General features: G+C 36.9%; 1 protein-coding gene across 33 annotated transcripts in view; it reads right to left on the bottom strand.

The window, feature by feature from the left end:
* PHF21A (PHD finger protein 21A) overlaps window positions 1-15,065 on the bottom strand; it is a 189,951-nt gene that overhangs the window by 157,653 nt on the left and 17,233 nt on the right. For all 33 annotated transcript variants that reach the window (XM_067749275.1, XM_067749281.1, XM_067749277.1 and 30 more), the window contains one exon: window positions 636-676. The gene's annotated coding sequence lies outside the window, so the exon portion shown is untranslated. The remainder of the gene's footprint in view (window positions 1-635; window positions 677-15,065) is intronic.

Below are 15,065 nucleotides of genomic sequence, written 5' to 3'. Positions count from 1 at the left end.
GATGATTTATAAGCTGTTAAAGTAGACATTAAAGTTGACACTAGGAAAAAAATGTGTTTGCCTCTATGCCCCACACTGCTACATTTCTTTTTTTTCCTCTTCAAGAATTATACAAAACAACACACACTGAAAATGCAATATCAGACATGAAGCCAACTCAACATTAAATTTAGTAATATACATGCTTAAGAGTCCCAAATTTCAAAGTCAAGGTTCCCATAGTTACATTAACCTAGCCATTTTGCACATATACTAAGGCCATCAAATTTAACGCATATTAAGTAATACAAAACACAATGGGAACCTTAACGTTTGAATTTCCTGATTTTTTAATTTTTAGCCCTAACCACTGCATTAAGGACATTTTTTGCAAAGGGGACCGTTACATTTTAAGAGGTTACTGAAGGCAGGAACATGCGTGCCTGGCAGTGTTATTAGAAACACAAATGCTTTTGAGATTTGGCTACGTGAAATTAGACAAAAATTCACTGTCACTCAGTACAAACAGCAAAGCCTCATTCTCATTTCTGGGAGAGAGCTTTTTTTGCAAAAAAAAAAAAAAAAAGTCACTGAACATTTGAATTATTATCCAACTAGCATCAGGCACACTATGGCTGCCTGAAGAAAGCACTTACCAATTTTGGGGAAACTGGCTCTCCTTCAGCTCTCTTGCTCCCTACAACAGAAGAAGGGGAAAATGGAATTAGACTACAAACACAGATTTATGACATGTCATCAAAAGCTGATTTTTAACAGCAACAACAAAAAAAACCACACACACACAAAAATGTCCAAAGTTTTAAAACCAAAAGAAAAAAAAAAAAGAAAGAGATAGGTAGTTTTCACAACAAGGAAAGAATTCAAGGGCAGTTAGATCTCTTTTTCCAGTTTTTTTCACTTTTCCACAGCTTTTTCAAGACAAGAAAAACTAAGCAGTTGACGGCTTCCCTTTCCTAAGAGACAGAGAAATGAAATGCACCTCATCTAAGTAACACAGAAATACAACCCTCATCCCCAACAAATGAACTTTCACTGTTTGCTGCTCTATGTTACAAATTAGGCTAACATCACCGGCCCTTAGTTTGGTCTACTTAAAAGGCCTTTTTTTCAATTAATCTTGAAATGGATTTGTTTTATATAAGGCTTAAAATTCACAGCATTTTATATGTATAGTCATAATTTAATTTTTCATTCACAATCTTAAAGTCTCACCACCTGAAACTGTAAACCACATAACACAAAAGTGACTTTCCCTATGCCACACAGTTAATCAGTGATTGAGCCAGAAAGAAAATCAAGGTTTAGGGATCTCAATCCAATGCTCAGTGATGCTTTTATCAACTGTGTGTTGTTTTTTTTTTAAGATTAACTATACTCCATTAAGTTAATTTCAAGGTCATGTCAGGCTATATTGTTTATTTATTTTTAACTCTTCCTTGCCCCAAACTTCTTTTTTAGTTAAAAAAAAAAATTTTAGGAAGCAAATATTAAAACTTTTCCCTTAGTATTAAAGTATTAAATTATTTAAACTCCACATACCATGTTCCAAACCTGAATCATCTTTATGCTTTAAACACAGTACATTTGTTGACTTATGTTACTCCAATAGGTATAATGTAAATTCTCATTTCCTTAAGGGATATTTCAAAAAATCTTCATGTCATCCAAATTATAAATTTTTATTTAATCATGTACAGTCATACCAAACACACAGTAAAATAATTTTAAAGGGCCCCGATTCATGCAGTTAACATTCATTTCCAAAAGAAATCCAATTTGCTGTTTTATCCTGCCTTTCTTTTAGCAGCAGCACTTTTTAAAGTTCTAAAGTCCATATAAATGGCAATTTTAATCACCAAGATTAGAATGACTCCCAACCAAAAGAAAAATGATGCAAAAATCTGTAGAATGATGTGGTTATTAACAAGTGGGTTCTTGGGAATTCCCTGGTGGTCTAATGGTTAGGATTCCATGCTTCCACTGCAGGGGGCACAGGTTCAATCCCTGGTCGGGGAACTAAGATCCCACAAGCCGCACGGTGCAGCCGAAACAAACAAACAAACAAAAACATGAAGTAAATGCTCAGTAAATATTTGTTAAATGAATGAATTCACTGAGTGGACTCTTAACTCTCTGTTGCAGGCTTATTTTCCCTATTAGGCATTTCTTATTAGCTCTTTCATGCTGGGGATAATTATGCATCGATCTCCCACACCATTATTTGTTAAATGAATGACTTTGGATGAAAACAGTTGATTAGGAAGTAAAATACTGTCATTTTAAAATATAATGAAAAGACAGATAAATTGGATCAAATTAAAATTAAGAACTTCTGTTCACCCAAAAAAACCCTTACGAGAATGAAAAAGCAATCCACAGAACTGGAGATTATAACTGCAATACATATAACAACAATGGCTTATACCCAGAATATATAAAATATGTTGAAACTCAAAATGATCAGGGTGGGGTTAGGATTTTAACTTTTACTCATATGGCATTTGAGAAAGTATCGTCAAATAAACTCTTCTGAAAATCATATTCAGTAAAAAGGGACAATGGATGCACCTTAGCTCTGGGGCATTTTCTCCAAAAATAAACAGCAGAGTCAATCCCTAATTGACAAGGAATTTTGCCATGATATCATGAAACTACTCATAAAACTGCTTGCAGGGACTGCGGAAATCACATTGGAAATCAAAGCCCGAGAGGTTAACTGACTTCCCGGAAGGTTACACAGCTAGCTGGTAGTAAAGCTGGAGAGAAATCTACAGATCCTGAGATTCCTTTGACTGAACTGGCCTTTCCACTAGACCTCACTTCCTCTTAAACAGCTGTAGCAGTTACTCTCCTAAGAAATAAACTACAATAAATGCTGACCAAATACTTTTGGGAAAATCTTCGTATAAAGTTTTAAAGAAAAATCACATAAGTAAACTATCTAGGGCAGGTTTTAAAACCTGAGATCCTTTATGCCTAAGGGATCCCCGTGAATAGGCTTCAGAGGGGTTTGCCAACTCCGTGATACTATATGCTAAATTTTGAATGTATGAGAATTCTGGGAAGAGGACCCACAACTTAAATAAGATTCGCAGAGGTTCAGATACCCAGAAAAGAGTAAATTATTTTTAGACTGGTGATTCTTAAACACTGTGCATCAGAACTACCAAAGTGTTCCTTCTAAAGACTGATTATTGACTACCGTTGGGATACTGATTTAAAAAATATATATATATATTTTATTTCTGTAATTTAATAAAAATGAGTTAGCAGCAAAAAAAGATTTACATATAAATTTGTACTTTTTACACTATCCATATGCAAAATATGTAAGACTGAAATACAAGTTTGATTTCCTCATGTTAAGCTGATTCAAAGTCCACTTAATTTGTTTTTCATATTTCACACTTGCAGCTAAGGTAGTTCAAATTTTTTGCCTTATTTGCTTATTAAATTTTTAAAATATAGACTTGTTCTTGAAAAATACATTCAAAACACATAAATTGGAGTAAATGAAATTATTTTTGCTTTTAGAGAGGAATACCATCTTGCTAACATAACTTCATGTGATTTTTTGCAAACTGAAGATTGTTCACCTCCTCTCCAGAACTTCACAAGTAGCTGCTTTAATCAGAGCTGGTAAAGAAATGAATCATTCAAATTTCTGATGTGGTTGTAAAATTTAAAATATCAATAAATCAAAAGTGATTAATAACTACTTTGTAAGTACCTTTTGTAAAACATCTAAAACCTTTGTGTATAAAGACTATACATTAAACAATAAACAAATTTTGCAGAGAAAAAGTTCAACACTAGATCATGTTTTAAATTAGGCTAAAATCCACCCCATTACAAATTTTGAACAATTAAGTTTATAGTCTGTGCTCAATCATAAATTTTGATAAGGGACTAGAATAGCACAGATAATTGTCATTCAAAGACACTTTAAAATGTCACCGTACGCAGAAGATTCAATCTCTTCTACTACACCAAGTTGATACACTAATTTTATATACAGTAAATTTTACTGCTTTTTATCTGCCTTTCCTAATTCTAACAGAATATAGTAAGTTTGAAATAAATGTAAAGGCAAAAAATGCTCAGAAGAAAAAGCAGAATCCTGCTAAATGAGATTTAGTCCTTTAGGCCTCAGTATCATAATCATCCCTCTTGCCCCCATCCCTCTTAACCTTACCCTCTCATGGGCATCACTCTAGCACTTCTCCCCTCGCTCTCAAGAAGCATCAATTTTTCCCTCATTACTGGATCATTTTGTTTCCTTTGTCTAAAAAAAAAGCCTCCCGTGACTCCATATACTTCTCTAGTTATTGTCCCATATCTACACTCCCATTTATAGCAAAACTCCCTGAAACAGTTAACCAAAGTCACTGTCCCTAGTTCCTCTCCTCTCATTCTCTACTGCACCCACTCCATTAGGGTTTTTGCCTCCTTCAATTTTGTTAAGATCACCAGTGACCCCCCCTGTTGCTAAACTCAACAGTAAAGTCTCAGCCCTCATTTCTCTGTTCGAACAGTATTATTTCACCCAGTTGACCATTCTTCCTTCCTGAAATCCTTTCTTCTCTTGACTCCCAGGACACCACTCACCCTCAATTTTTTTCCTAATCTCTCTAGCCACTCTTCTGGGTTTCCTTCGCTAGTTCTTTCTCATCTCTCAAGACCTCAAAATGCTGAAGTGCCCCAAGGCTCGGTTCTTGGAACTCTTCCCATTGGGTAATCTCACGTAGTCTCATAGCTATATAAAAGGATCTGTACTGGTGACTCCCAAATTTGTACCTAGCCCAGACCTTTCCCCTGATTTCCAAACTCATATATCAAACTGCCCGTTCAACACCTGTCAAATTGGCTCCTCAAGCTCAGCAAGTCCAAAACTAAACTCTTGACTGCCTGTCCCCCAACCTCCTCCGCAGAGTCATCCTCATTTCAAAAAATGGCAACTCTATCCCTTCAGGCCAAAACCTTAAAGTCATCATCGACTCCTCTCTTTCCCACACTGTACATCCAATCCTGTAACTGACCATCTTGCCTCTGCCTTCAAAATACATGGACTTTGACCACTTGTCTCAAATATACTTCCACTTCCTTGGTCCAAGTCACCATCATCTTTCACCTGCATTACTGCAACAGCCTCCTAACTGGCCTCCCCACTACCACCTTTGTCCCCCAGAGTCTATTCTGTCAGTAGCCAGAGTGACCATTTTAAAACCCAAGACAGAGCTAGTTACTCCTCTGCTCAAAATCCTCTAATGGCTTCCCATGACACTTAGAGAAAAAGCAGAAGTCTTTTACAATGGCCCACAAGGCTCTAAGTGATTTGGGCCTCTGTTACTCTCTCAGACCTCATCTCCTTCCCTCTCCCCATTGCTCAATCTGCTGCAGCCACTGGCCTCTGTTTTGTACTTCTGAAACTCCAAACAAGTTTCCTTCACAGGACTCTTCTGGAACACTCTCTCCCATCAAATATCTTCACAGCTCACTCCCTCAAATGTTTAGGAAATCTATAGCAGTTGCAAGAGTAGAATACTAAAGGACTAAAATATTCATCAGAATTGTTCTCCTCCCCAAACTTTCACTTGGGGGATGCTCTTTCTTATACCAAGAATACCCTTTTTTTTCACCTTTTCTCTGCCTATCCAAATCCCACCCAGTCATTAGGGTCCAGATAAAGACTCATGATTAATGGAGACCTTCCCAACTCCCAGTTCTCCCTTCTTTGAATTCTCAAACTGTTTATCATCTCTCTCATTCATCTTAGAATTTAACCACATATTGTCTCACACTGTTACTTACCTGTCGTATTTCCCTAACTAGACACACACACACAAGTAGAATAGAAATAATGTCTTGCACCAGTAGTTCTCAAACTTAGAATCGGGATAACTCTAAAACTTCAAAAAATATATAGATTCACATGCCCTACCCTTAAAGATTCTGAATTCATTATGTCTGATTTGGAGCCCAGGTATCTATATTTTATTTAAATTTCCCCCAGAAGATTCTGATGGACAGCCAGGATTAGGAACCGTTGCCTTGCAGTCCTCTATTTCCTACGGTACCTGGGAAAGTGGGCCTTCAAACAGCCTAAAGCTAGAATGGACACCCCAGAGCGCCAGATCCATACCTTCATTTCAAGAACAGTGGTCCAAAAAGTCTAGATGTCTAGCCACAAGCTATAAAGATTATAAGAGGCAAAGCCCAGTCTAAAACCCAGGTTTACTGCTCTCAATCCAGGAATCCTTCCATGAGACTATACACAAAGTAACAAAAATCCAAAAATTCAGATAAGTGTAGTAAACAGTGATTATCTAATCCTTGACCAGTGATTGCAATGTCCACACGCTAAGACAGTGCAGATTATTAGCTCCTATATGCTTGAAAAACGTGAGCAGCATTAGCTGACTTAAAATGCTAGAGAGTAATTGTGGAAAGGCTTACAAATGAAAAAAATAATTTCTACTAAGTTCTTACAATATGTACAAAAACTTGTAAAATCATTTATTTTGTAGTGGATAAGTATTAAGAAAAATAAATGCAAAGAAGAAATCTTGCTTCATCATGTTATAAAGTACAAAAATTCTTATTCACAAGCTTCCACAGTTCACAAAGGTATAAATGTTTTCTGAGTCTAATCATCATAACATAACCTTAATTACAGATCAGACTTAGTAAATCACCCCATATCCCAAGACAACTCAAACTCTTATCTTAATAATCAGTTAACCTCAGGACCAAAACTCTTACCATCAACAAAAAAAAACAACTGAGATATCTATACAGCATTACAAAAGAGTTTGGATTTCTCTTGGTGTATAGGGATTTAAGCAAGGGCCTCCTATTAACATTAATGGGAGTTCTGGGTGTAAACCATAGGCACCAAGGAGGGGGATCAACGCCCAGCAGTGCATCTGTGAAAACTCTTTCTGTTGCACTAACTGCAACTACTGGGACTTGTTCTCTCAGAGATGGGATAATAGACCCCAATTCCTAAGTCTCCAAAGCACAAATATAATTCAAGTAAAACTCACTAAGGAAGGTCATTGGTAAACACCTAATTTTAAAAATATACGAAAAAAAGCTAAACTAGAAGAACAATTACCACATAAAGGAAATTTTTAAAAATAGCACCAATATGCACAGAAAAAAACTAGTGAACTGCTGTAGATAAAACACCTCACACAAATATTCAACAGGATTAAAACAACTGCAGCAGAAGCTTGTCCAAAGAAACACACACACACACACACACACACACACACACACACACCCCACAACAAAACAAAAACTCCTCCCCTGATGGAGCCCTAAGTACACTTCAATCCTTGCCTTTAAAACACAGAAGAAAACTCCTGCTGCACTGATAGCCAGGAATAATCACAAAGCACTTCCAGACGGACGGATAACAATCACAAGCTGCCAAGGAGGACCAAAACGAACTAAACAAAAATCATAGCACCTTACTGTGTTCCATACTGCCTCATTTCTCAATACAACACTGCTGGGACTTCCCTGGTGGTGCAGCGGTTAAGAATCCGCCTGCCAATGCAGGGGGCACGGGCTTGAGCCCTGGTCCAGGAAGATTCCACATGCCACGGAGCAACTAAGCCCATGCGCCACAACTACTGAGCCTGCGCTCTAGAGTCCACGAGCCACAACTACTGAGCCCGCGAGCCACAACTACTGAGCCCACGTGGCACAACTACTGACGTCCGGGTGCCTAGAGTCCATACTCCGAAACAAAGAAAAGCCACTGCAATGAGAAGTTCGCGTACCACAACAAAGAGTAGCCCCCACTCGCCGCAACTGACCAGAGGGCAGAGAGCTGAAGCAAGAAGAACTACAATCCTGCAGCCTGTGGAACAAAAACCACATTCACAGAAAGATAAACAAGATGAAAAGGCAGAGGGCTATGTACCAGATGAAGGAACAAGATAAAACCCCAGAAAAAGAACTAAATGAAGTGGAGACAGGCAACCTTCCAGAAAAAGAACTCAGAATAATGACAGTGAAGATGATCCAGGACCTCGGAAAAACAATGGAGGCAAAGATCGAGAAGATGCAAGAAATGTTTAACAAGACCTAGAAGAATTAAAGAAAAAACAAACAGAGATGAACAATACAATAACTGAAATGAAAACTACACTAGAAGGAATCAATAGCAGAATAACTGAGGCAGAAGAATGGATAAGTGAGCTAGAAGACAGAATGGTGGAATTCAGTGCTGTGGAACAGAATAAAGAAAAAAGAATGAAAAGAAATGAAGACAGCCTAAGAGACCTCTGGGACAACATCAAACACAACAACATTCGCATTATAGAGGTCCCAGAAGGAGAAGAGAGAGAGAAAGGACCAGAGAAAATATTTGAAGAGATTATAGTCAAAAACTGACCTAACATGGGAAAGGAAATAGCCATCCAAGTCCAGGAAGCACAGCGAGTCCTATACAAGATAAACCCAAGGAGAAACACACTGAGACACACAGTAATCACACCGGCAAAAATTAAAGACAAAGAAAAATTATTGAAAGCAGCAAGGGAAAAACGAAAAATAACATACAAGGGAACTCCCATAAGGTTAACAGCTGATTTCTCAGCAGAAACTCTACAAGCCAGAAGGGAGTGGCATGATATACTTAAAGTGATGAAAGGGAAGAACTACAACCAAGATTACTCTACCTGGCAAGGATTTCATTCAGATTCGATGGAGAAATCAAAAGCTTTACAGACAAGCAAAAGCTAAGAGAATTCAGCACCACCAAACCAGCTGTACAACAAATGCTAAAGGAACTTCTCTAAGTGGGAAAAACAAGAGAAGAAAAGGATCTACAAAAACAAACCCAAAACAATTAAGAAAATGGTCATAGGAACATACATATCTATAATTACCTTAAACATGAATGGATTAAATGCTCCAACCGAAAGACACAGGCCTGCTGAATGGATACAAAAACAAGACCCATCTATATGCTGTCTACAAGAGACCCACTTCAGACCTAGGGACACATACAGACTGAAAGTGAGGGGATGGAAAAAGATATTCCATGCAAATGGAAATCAAAAGAAAGCTGGAGTAGCTATACTCATATCAGATAAAATAGACTTTAAAATAAAGAATGTTACAAGAGACAAGGAAGGACACTACGTAATGATCAAGGGATCAATCCAAGAAGAAGATATAACAATTATAAATATGTATGCACCCAACATAGGAGCACCTCAATACATAAGGCAACTGCTAACAGCTATAAAAGAGGAAATCGACAGTAACACAATAATAGTGGGGGACTTTAACACCTCACTTACACCAATGGACAGATCATCCAGACAGAATATTAATAAGGAAACACAAGCTTTAAATGATACAATAGACCAGCCAGATTTAATTGATATTTATAGGACATTGCATCCAAAAACAGCAGATTACACTTTCTTCTCAAGTGTGCACGGAACGTTCTCCAGGATAGATCACATCTTGGGTCACAAATCAAGCCTCGGTAAATTTAAGAAAATTGAAATCATATCAAGCATCTTATCTGACCACAATGCTATGAGATTAGAAATGAATTACAGGGAAAAAAACGTAAAAAACACAAACCCATGGAGGCTAAACAATACGTTACTAAATAACCAAGAGATCACTGAAGAAATCAAAAAATACCTAGAGACAAATGACAATGAAAACACGACGATCCAAAACCTATGGGATGCAGCAAAAGCAGTTCTAACAGGGAAGTTTATAGCTATACAAGTCTACCTCAAGAAACAAGAAAAATCTCAAGTAAACAATCTAACCTTACACCTAAAGGAGCTAGAGAAAGAAGAACAAACAAAACCCAAAGTTGGCAGAAGGAAAGAAATCATAAAGATCAGAGCAGAAATGAATGAAACAGAAACAAAGAAAATAATAGCAAAGATCAATAAAACTAAAAGCTATTTCTTTGAGAAGATAAACAAAATTGATAAACCATTAGCCAGACTCATCAAGAAAAAGAGGGAGAGGACTCAAATCAATAAAATTAGAAATGAAAAAGGAGAAGTTACAACAGACACCGCAGAAATACAAAGCATCCTAAGAGACTACTACAGGCAACTCTATGCCAATAAAATGGACAACCTGGAAGAAATGGACAAATTCTTTCCAAGACTTAATCAGGAAGAAACAGAAAATATGAACAGACCAATCACAAGTAATGAAATTGAAACTGTGATTAAAAATCTTCCAACAAACAAAAGTCCAGGACCAGATGGCTTCACAGGTGAATTCTATCAAACATTTAGAGAAGAGCTAACACCTATCCTTCTCAAACTCTTCCAAAAAATTGCAGAGGAAGGAACACTCCCAAACTCATTCTATGAGGCCACCATCACCCTGATCCCAAAACCAGACAAAGATACTACAAAAAAAGAAAATTACAGACCAATATCACTGATGAATATAGATACAAAAATCCTCAACAAAATACTAGCAAACAGAATCCAACAACACATTAAAAGGATGATACACCGTGATCAAGTGGGATTTATCCCAGGGATGCAAGGATCCTTCAATATATGCAAATCAATCAATGTGATACACCATATTAACAAATTGAAGAATAAAAACCATATGATAAAAAAAAAAACTAGAGAAAGCCCACGCATAGCAACAAAGACCCAACGCAGCCATAAATAAATAAATAAATAAATTTATTTATATATATATATATATATATATGGCACCGCTGTACCCACCAGGCTAAAAAATGAGCAGGTGCCTTTCAGGCTATAAAAAAATTAGTGAGACACACACACACACGTACACACACATCAATCACAAACACAAAGGGAATGATATTCTTTCACATGAAGGGGCTTAAGAAACACAAGGCTTTGCTGTAAGCCTAGAAAACTAAGAGTAGGCCTTACCGCAGCAGTGAGGAAAAAGCCAAGGTTTATCCCAAATCCCCATTCAAAGACTAAAAGAACTAACATTTATTTCACTTAAAAGGCTTTGGCAACAATCCACTTTTTTTTTTTTTTTTTTTTTTTTTGCGGTATGCGGGCCTCTCACTGTTGCGGCCTCTCCCGTTGCGGAGCACAGGCTACGGACGCGCAGGCTCCACGGCATGTGGGATCTTCCCGGACCGGGGCACGAACCCGTGTCCCCTGCATCGGCAGGCGGACTCTCAACCACTGCGCCACCAGGGAAGCCCAATCCACTTTTTAAAGAAAGAGAAATTAAGATTTTCCCCATTTCCATCTCCCACAGAAAATTAGAATATTTTCTCTCTAACTACATAGGTTTAGCTCTACAACACTAATGAAAAAGAACCCTGACTTAAGGCCTGAAAACTAAATGGTTCCATAACATTCACATTAAAAAAAAAAAAAAAAAAACTATGTAGTCCAACGTATTGATTCTTTACCATCACTGCTATCATTAATGAACATTTAGCTTTTTATCTGTACTTTGAAATGTCAGTGAGAAATTGAAACAGCTACAATATGCTGGGGATTTTAACTTTTGAAACAAAAACCACAGCGAAACATGAGTCTGAAGCATAAAGCCTCAATCATGCTGATAAGTAAGTGGTCCTAAAACTTGAAAGTGAAAGCAATACAGAGCAGAAAAGAAGTTTGCTTGATATTAATGCTAGCCTTTAAAACCAAAAATATGTTCTGTTACAGAAGACTGAAATCAGGGCTTCCATTAACCTTGTTTAAAAAAAAAATCCCATGAGCATGGATTTTTTTCCTAAGTCTCTTCATCAGAGCAGCATGGGGTCCCATTAGGCACCCTATTTTACTTCTACCTTATAAATAACGTTAGCTATTCGCTATTTCCATGGAAACCAAGTACAGAGAAACCCACTTAAATGAATACCGGTTAAAGGAATAAGTTTTATTTTAGAAAGGTTTTGCTGCTCTAGATGAACTCTACTGGGGAATACTACAAAGTCTTCGTAAGTATAATTTTTTAAAAGATATCTTTGGTATAGTGGGAGCTTATTAAGAGTCCTGTTAAATAAGTACACTCCTTTCACCAAGTATTCCAAACAGCATCATAATGTTAAAAGATATCTTTCCAATGCACTGTACAGGGGTTTAGATGCACAACCACCAATGACTATGTATGCTTTTTCATGCATCAGCGTGGAATAATTACCCCTATGGGTCTAATTTAAACTAATAAAAGCAAGGAAATTTAGAAATAAGGCTACCATCACCTTGTAGTAACTACTAATGAACAGGACCCACAACTGGAGACACACGCACAACTTACTACCCCTCCAAAGAGAAACAAACAATAACTTAAGTTCTAACATCCTAAAAACTGTTACCAGGTCCAGGGATAGCAGACAGTCAAAATTCCCTCCTCAACAAACGTTCACAAGTTATAATATGTATTCCCTAGTCAATCAATATATACGTTTGGGTAAAATAGAAACAGAATATGCAGGATAAAGTATAGAACAGGCTTTAGTGATTTCCACTTTAAGTTGACTTAAATATTGCCTGACATACTCTAGAAATGATCATTACCGGTGGTCCACACAAACATTGCAGAGAGGCAAGGGCACATAAAATTAAATGCAACTCATAAGAACAGTAAATTCAAAACTAATAATCTTGAGTTTCTAAAGATAGAGAAGAAAGCTAAAATCTTTCCAGCAGACATGGTTCTCCATCAAGTTGATGGTGGCTCAGATATCTTCAATAAGTCAAAAAACTAATGAAAGCAACATTATCCTAAAAGATGATTACCACTGTTCAATTTACAGTGTATGAAGAGTTAACATTCTGGCACACATACTTTTCCTTTGAGTATACCAACATATCTACCTGTAATACATGTTCTAAAAACATAAAATTACTTTCCTTGTTATGTTTCACATACTGTAAAGTTTGGCAAAATACAGGTAATTGTTGAAGTTCGGTTAACAGGTACGTGGGGTTTGTTAATATTATTCACTCTACTTCTGTGTATGTTTTTAAATTTCCATAAAAAGAATTTTTTTTAAATCCTATAAAGTTAAAGCTCTTGTCTCAAATATGTTTCCTCTATGTGTAACTGCATAATGCATTCAATGCGTGGTACAGACCTTAGAAGCCACCAAATTTAAAACCAAGACAGCCATTACATGTAACTACAGCTGATTTCCAGTTTTTACTTTTCTTACCAAAACAATTCAGTTAACAGTTCAAAATCACTACAGAAAAATCTGAAATGTGTTGCTACTTGCACAATAGGTCTGCTATTGTGCAAATACCAACAATGAAATGAAAGCAATCAATGCCTAATAACAAGGTATCATAACCATATTTTGTATTTTACAAACTAAAGAAAGAAATTCTACTAGTCCTCTCTCTACTAATAAATCAAAATACTTTCAGAATGAGCAACACCAACATTTCCATTTTCTTTCTCCAATTAGGCCCATAGGACTACAAAGGGCAGTCTAACAAATTAATGCTTCCTATTTCCTTTATCTTAGTTAAGTTAACAAGGCTTCCCCCTCCCGCTCTATGATCCCATCTCACCCCCTACCAGAAAATACAGCAACTTTTGAGGTAAAAAGGTCTTTTTCTATTCTCTCCCTTAGTCCAGACATGAAATGTTTCACAAATACTCAAGTTACTTTGGAAGTGATTTTAAGCTATTATTCAACTCCTGGCTGAGGGCCCAAAATGGAGAGGTCCACAAACTGTTAAGCCTTAAGGTATTGATAACAGCTCTCTCTGTTTAAAAACTAATAATTACAATGATGTTTTGTTTTGAAGAGAAATAGAGTAAGATGGTGGTTGCTTTGGAGGGAGTGATGCACAGCAGACAGGGAATAGCATAGGCACAGTACAGACATAAAAGACTGTAAAGAAGAGGGGAGAGGAAAAGCAATGGAGGGTCGATGGCAGCATCTCTCTACAAAGTAGCTAATGCATCATGAACTGGACAGGTTCCTGCACAAGTGTAACAGGAGTTCAGCCCTGTCATAAGTAGCCCACCTTTTACAAATCAGGCAGGGACAAAATGATTTTCAAAATTGTGTAATTCTTTAAATCAACCCCAAAGAGGCTATAGGGTCCACTTCTAACTCCTATATTTGTTAAAATGAAATACACTTCTAAACTTTTTACAATTCCATTCACCCAAGAGAAGCAACTTTTATAGGCCCTGCATACAGGCTGAAATAAAGAAAACACAGTACACATGCTACACTAAGTCTAAGACTACAAAGCTTTACTTACTCTAGCTATTGTAAAGTAGTATTATAATTTTTTAATTGAAAAAATTAAAATTGCTCTATTTTTAAAAATATTTGTTGAGTTAAAGTACAGCACTTTATCAAAACAAACTTGTTGGAATTTCTGCTCAGAAAGCAGAAACAATGTTTTAGGAACACAGACAAAATAAAATATAGTAGGACTTCCCTGGTGGCACAGTGGTTAAGAATCCGCCTTCCAATACAGGGGACGCGGGTTCAAGCCCTAGTCCGGGAAGATCCCACATGCCGCGGAGCAACTAAGCCCGTGCACCACAACTACTGAAGCCCGTGTACCACAACTACTTAAGCCTGTGCACCTAAAGCCCGTGCTCTGCAACAAGAGAAGCCACCGGAATGAGAAGCCCGCGCATCACAACAAAGAGTAGTCCCTGCTCGCCGCAACTAGAGAAAGCCCGCACGCAGCAACGAAGCCAACAGCCGAAAATAAATAAATAAATATATTAAAAAATAAAATAAAATATACTAAATACTTCTATCTACCTACTAGGCCTTTATCAAATGGTGCAGCTGGGTAAATGAGAACAAAAAGTTAATGGAAGCTATTATTCTATTTTTAACTCAAATGCTCACTAGTGGTAACATATACTATATTCAAACACACTTGTTGAATCTCAGGAAAAAAACTATACAGACCAAAGACCAAAAAAGTTTCAGATCTAAATTGACAGTAAATGAATAAGATTAATTATATTTCATACTTAATGATCATTCCCCTTCCCTCAATGAGTGGTTTCACTTACCAGACAGATACATACATACCTATAGATACACTTACAGATACCTA

This window comes from Pseudorca crassidens, chromosome 9, assembly GCF_039906515.1.
Source record: "Pseudorca crassidens isolate mPseCra1 chromosome 9, mPseCra1.hap1, whole genome shotgun sequence".
NCBI lineage: Eukaryota > Metazoa > Chordata > Mammalia > Artiodactyla > Delphinidae > Pseudorca > Pseudorca crassidens.
Note: the sequence above shows the minus strand (reverse complement) of the source record. Positions and strands in the feature narration are given on the sequence as shown.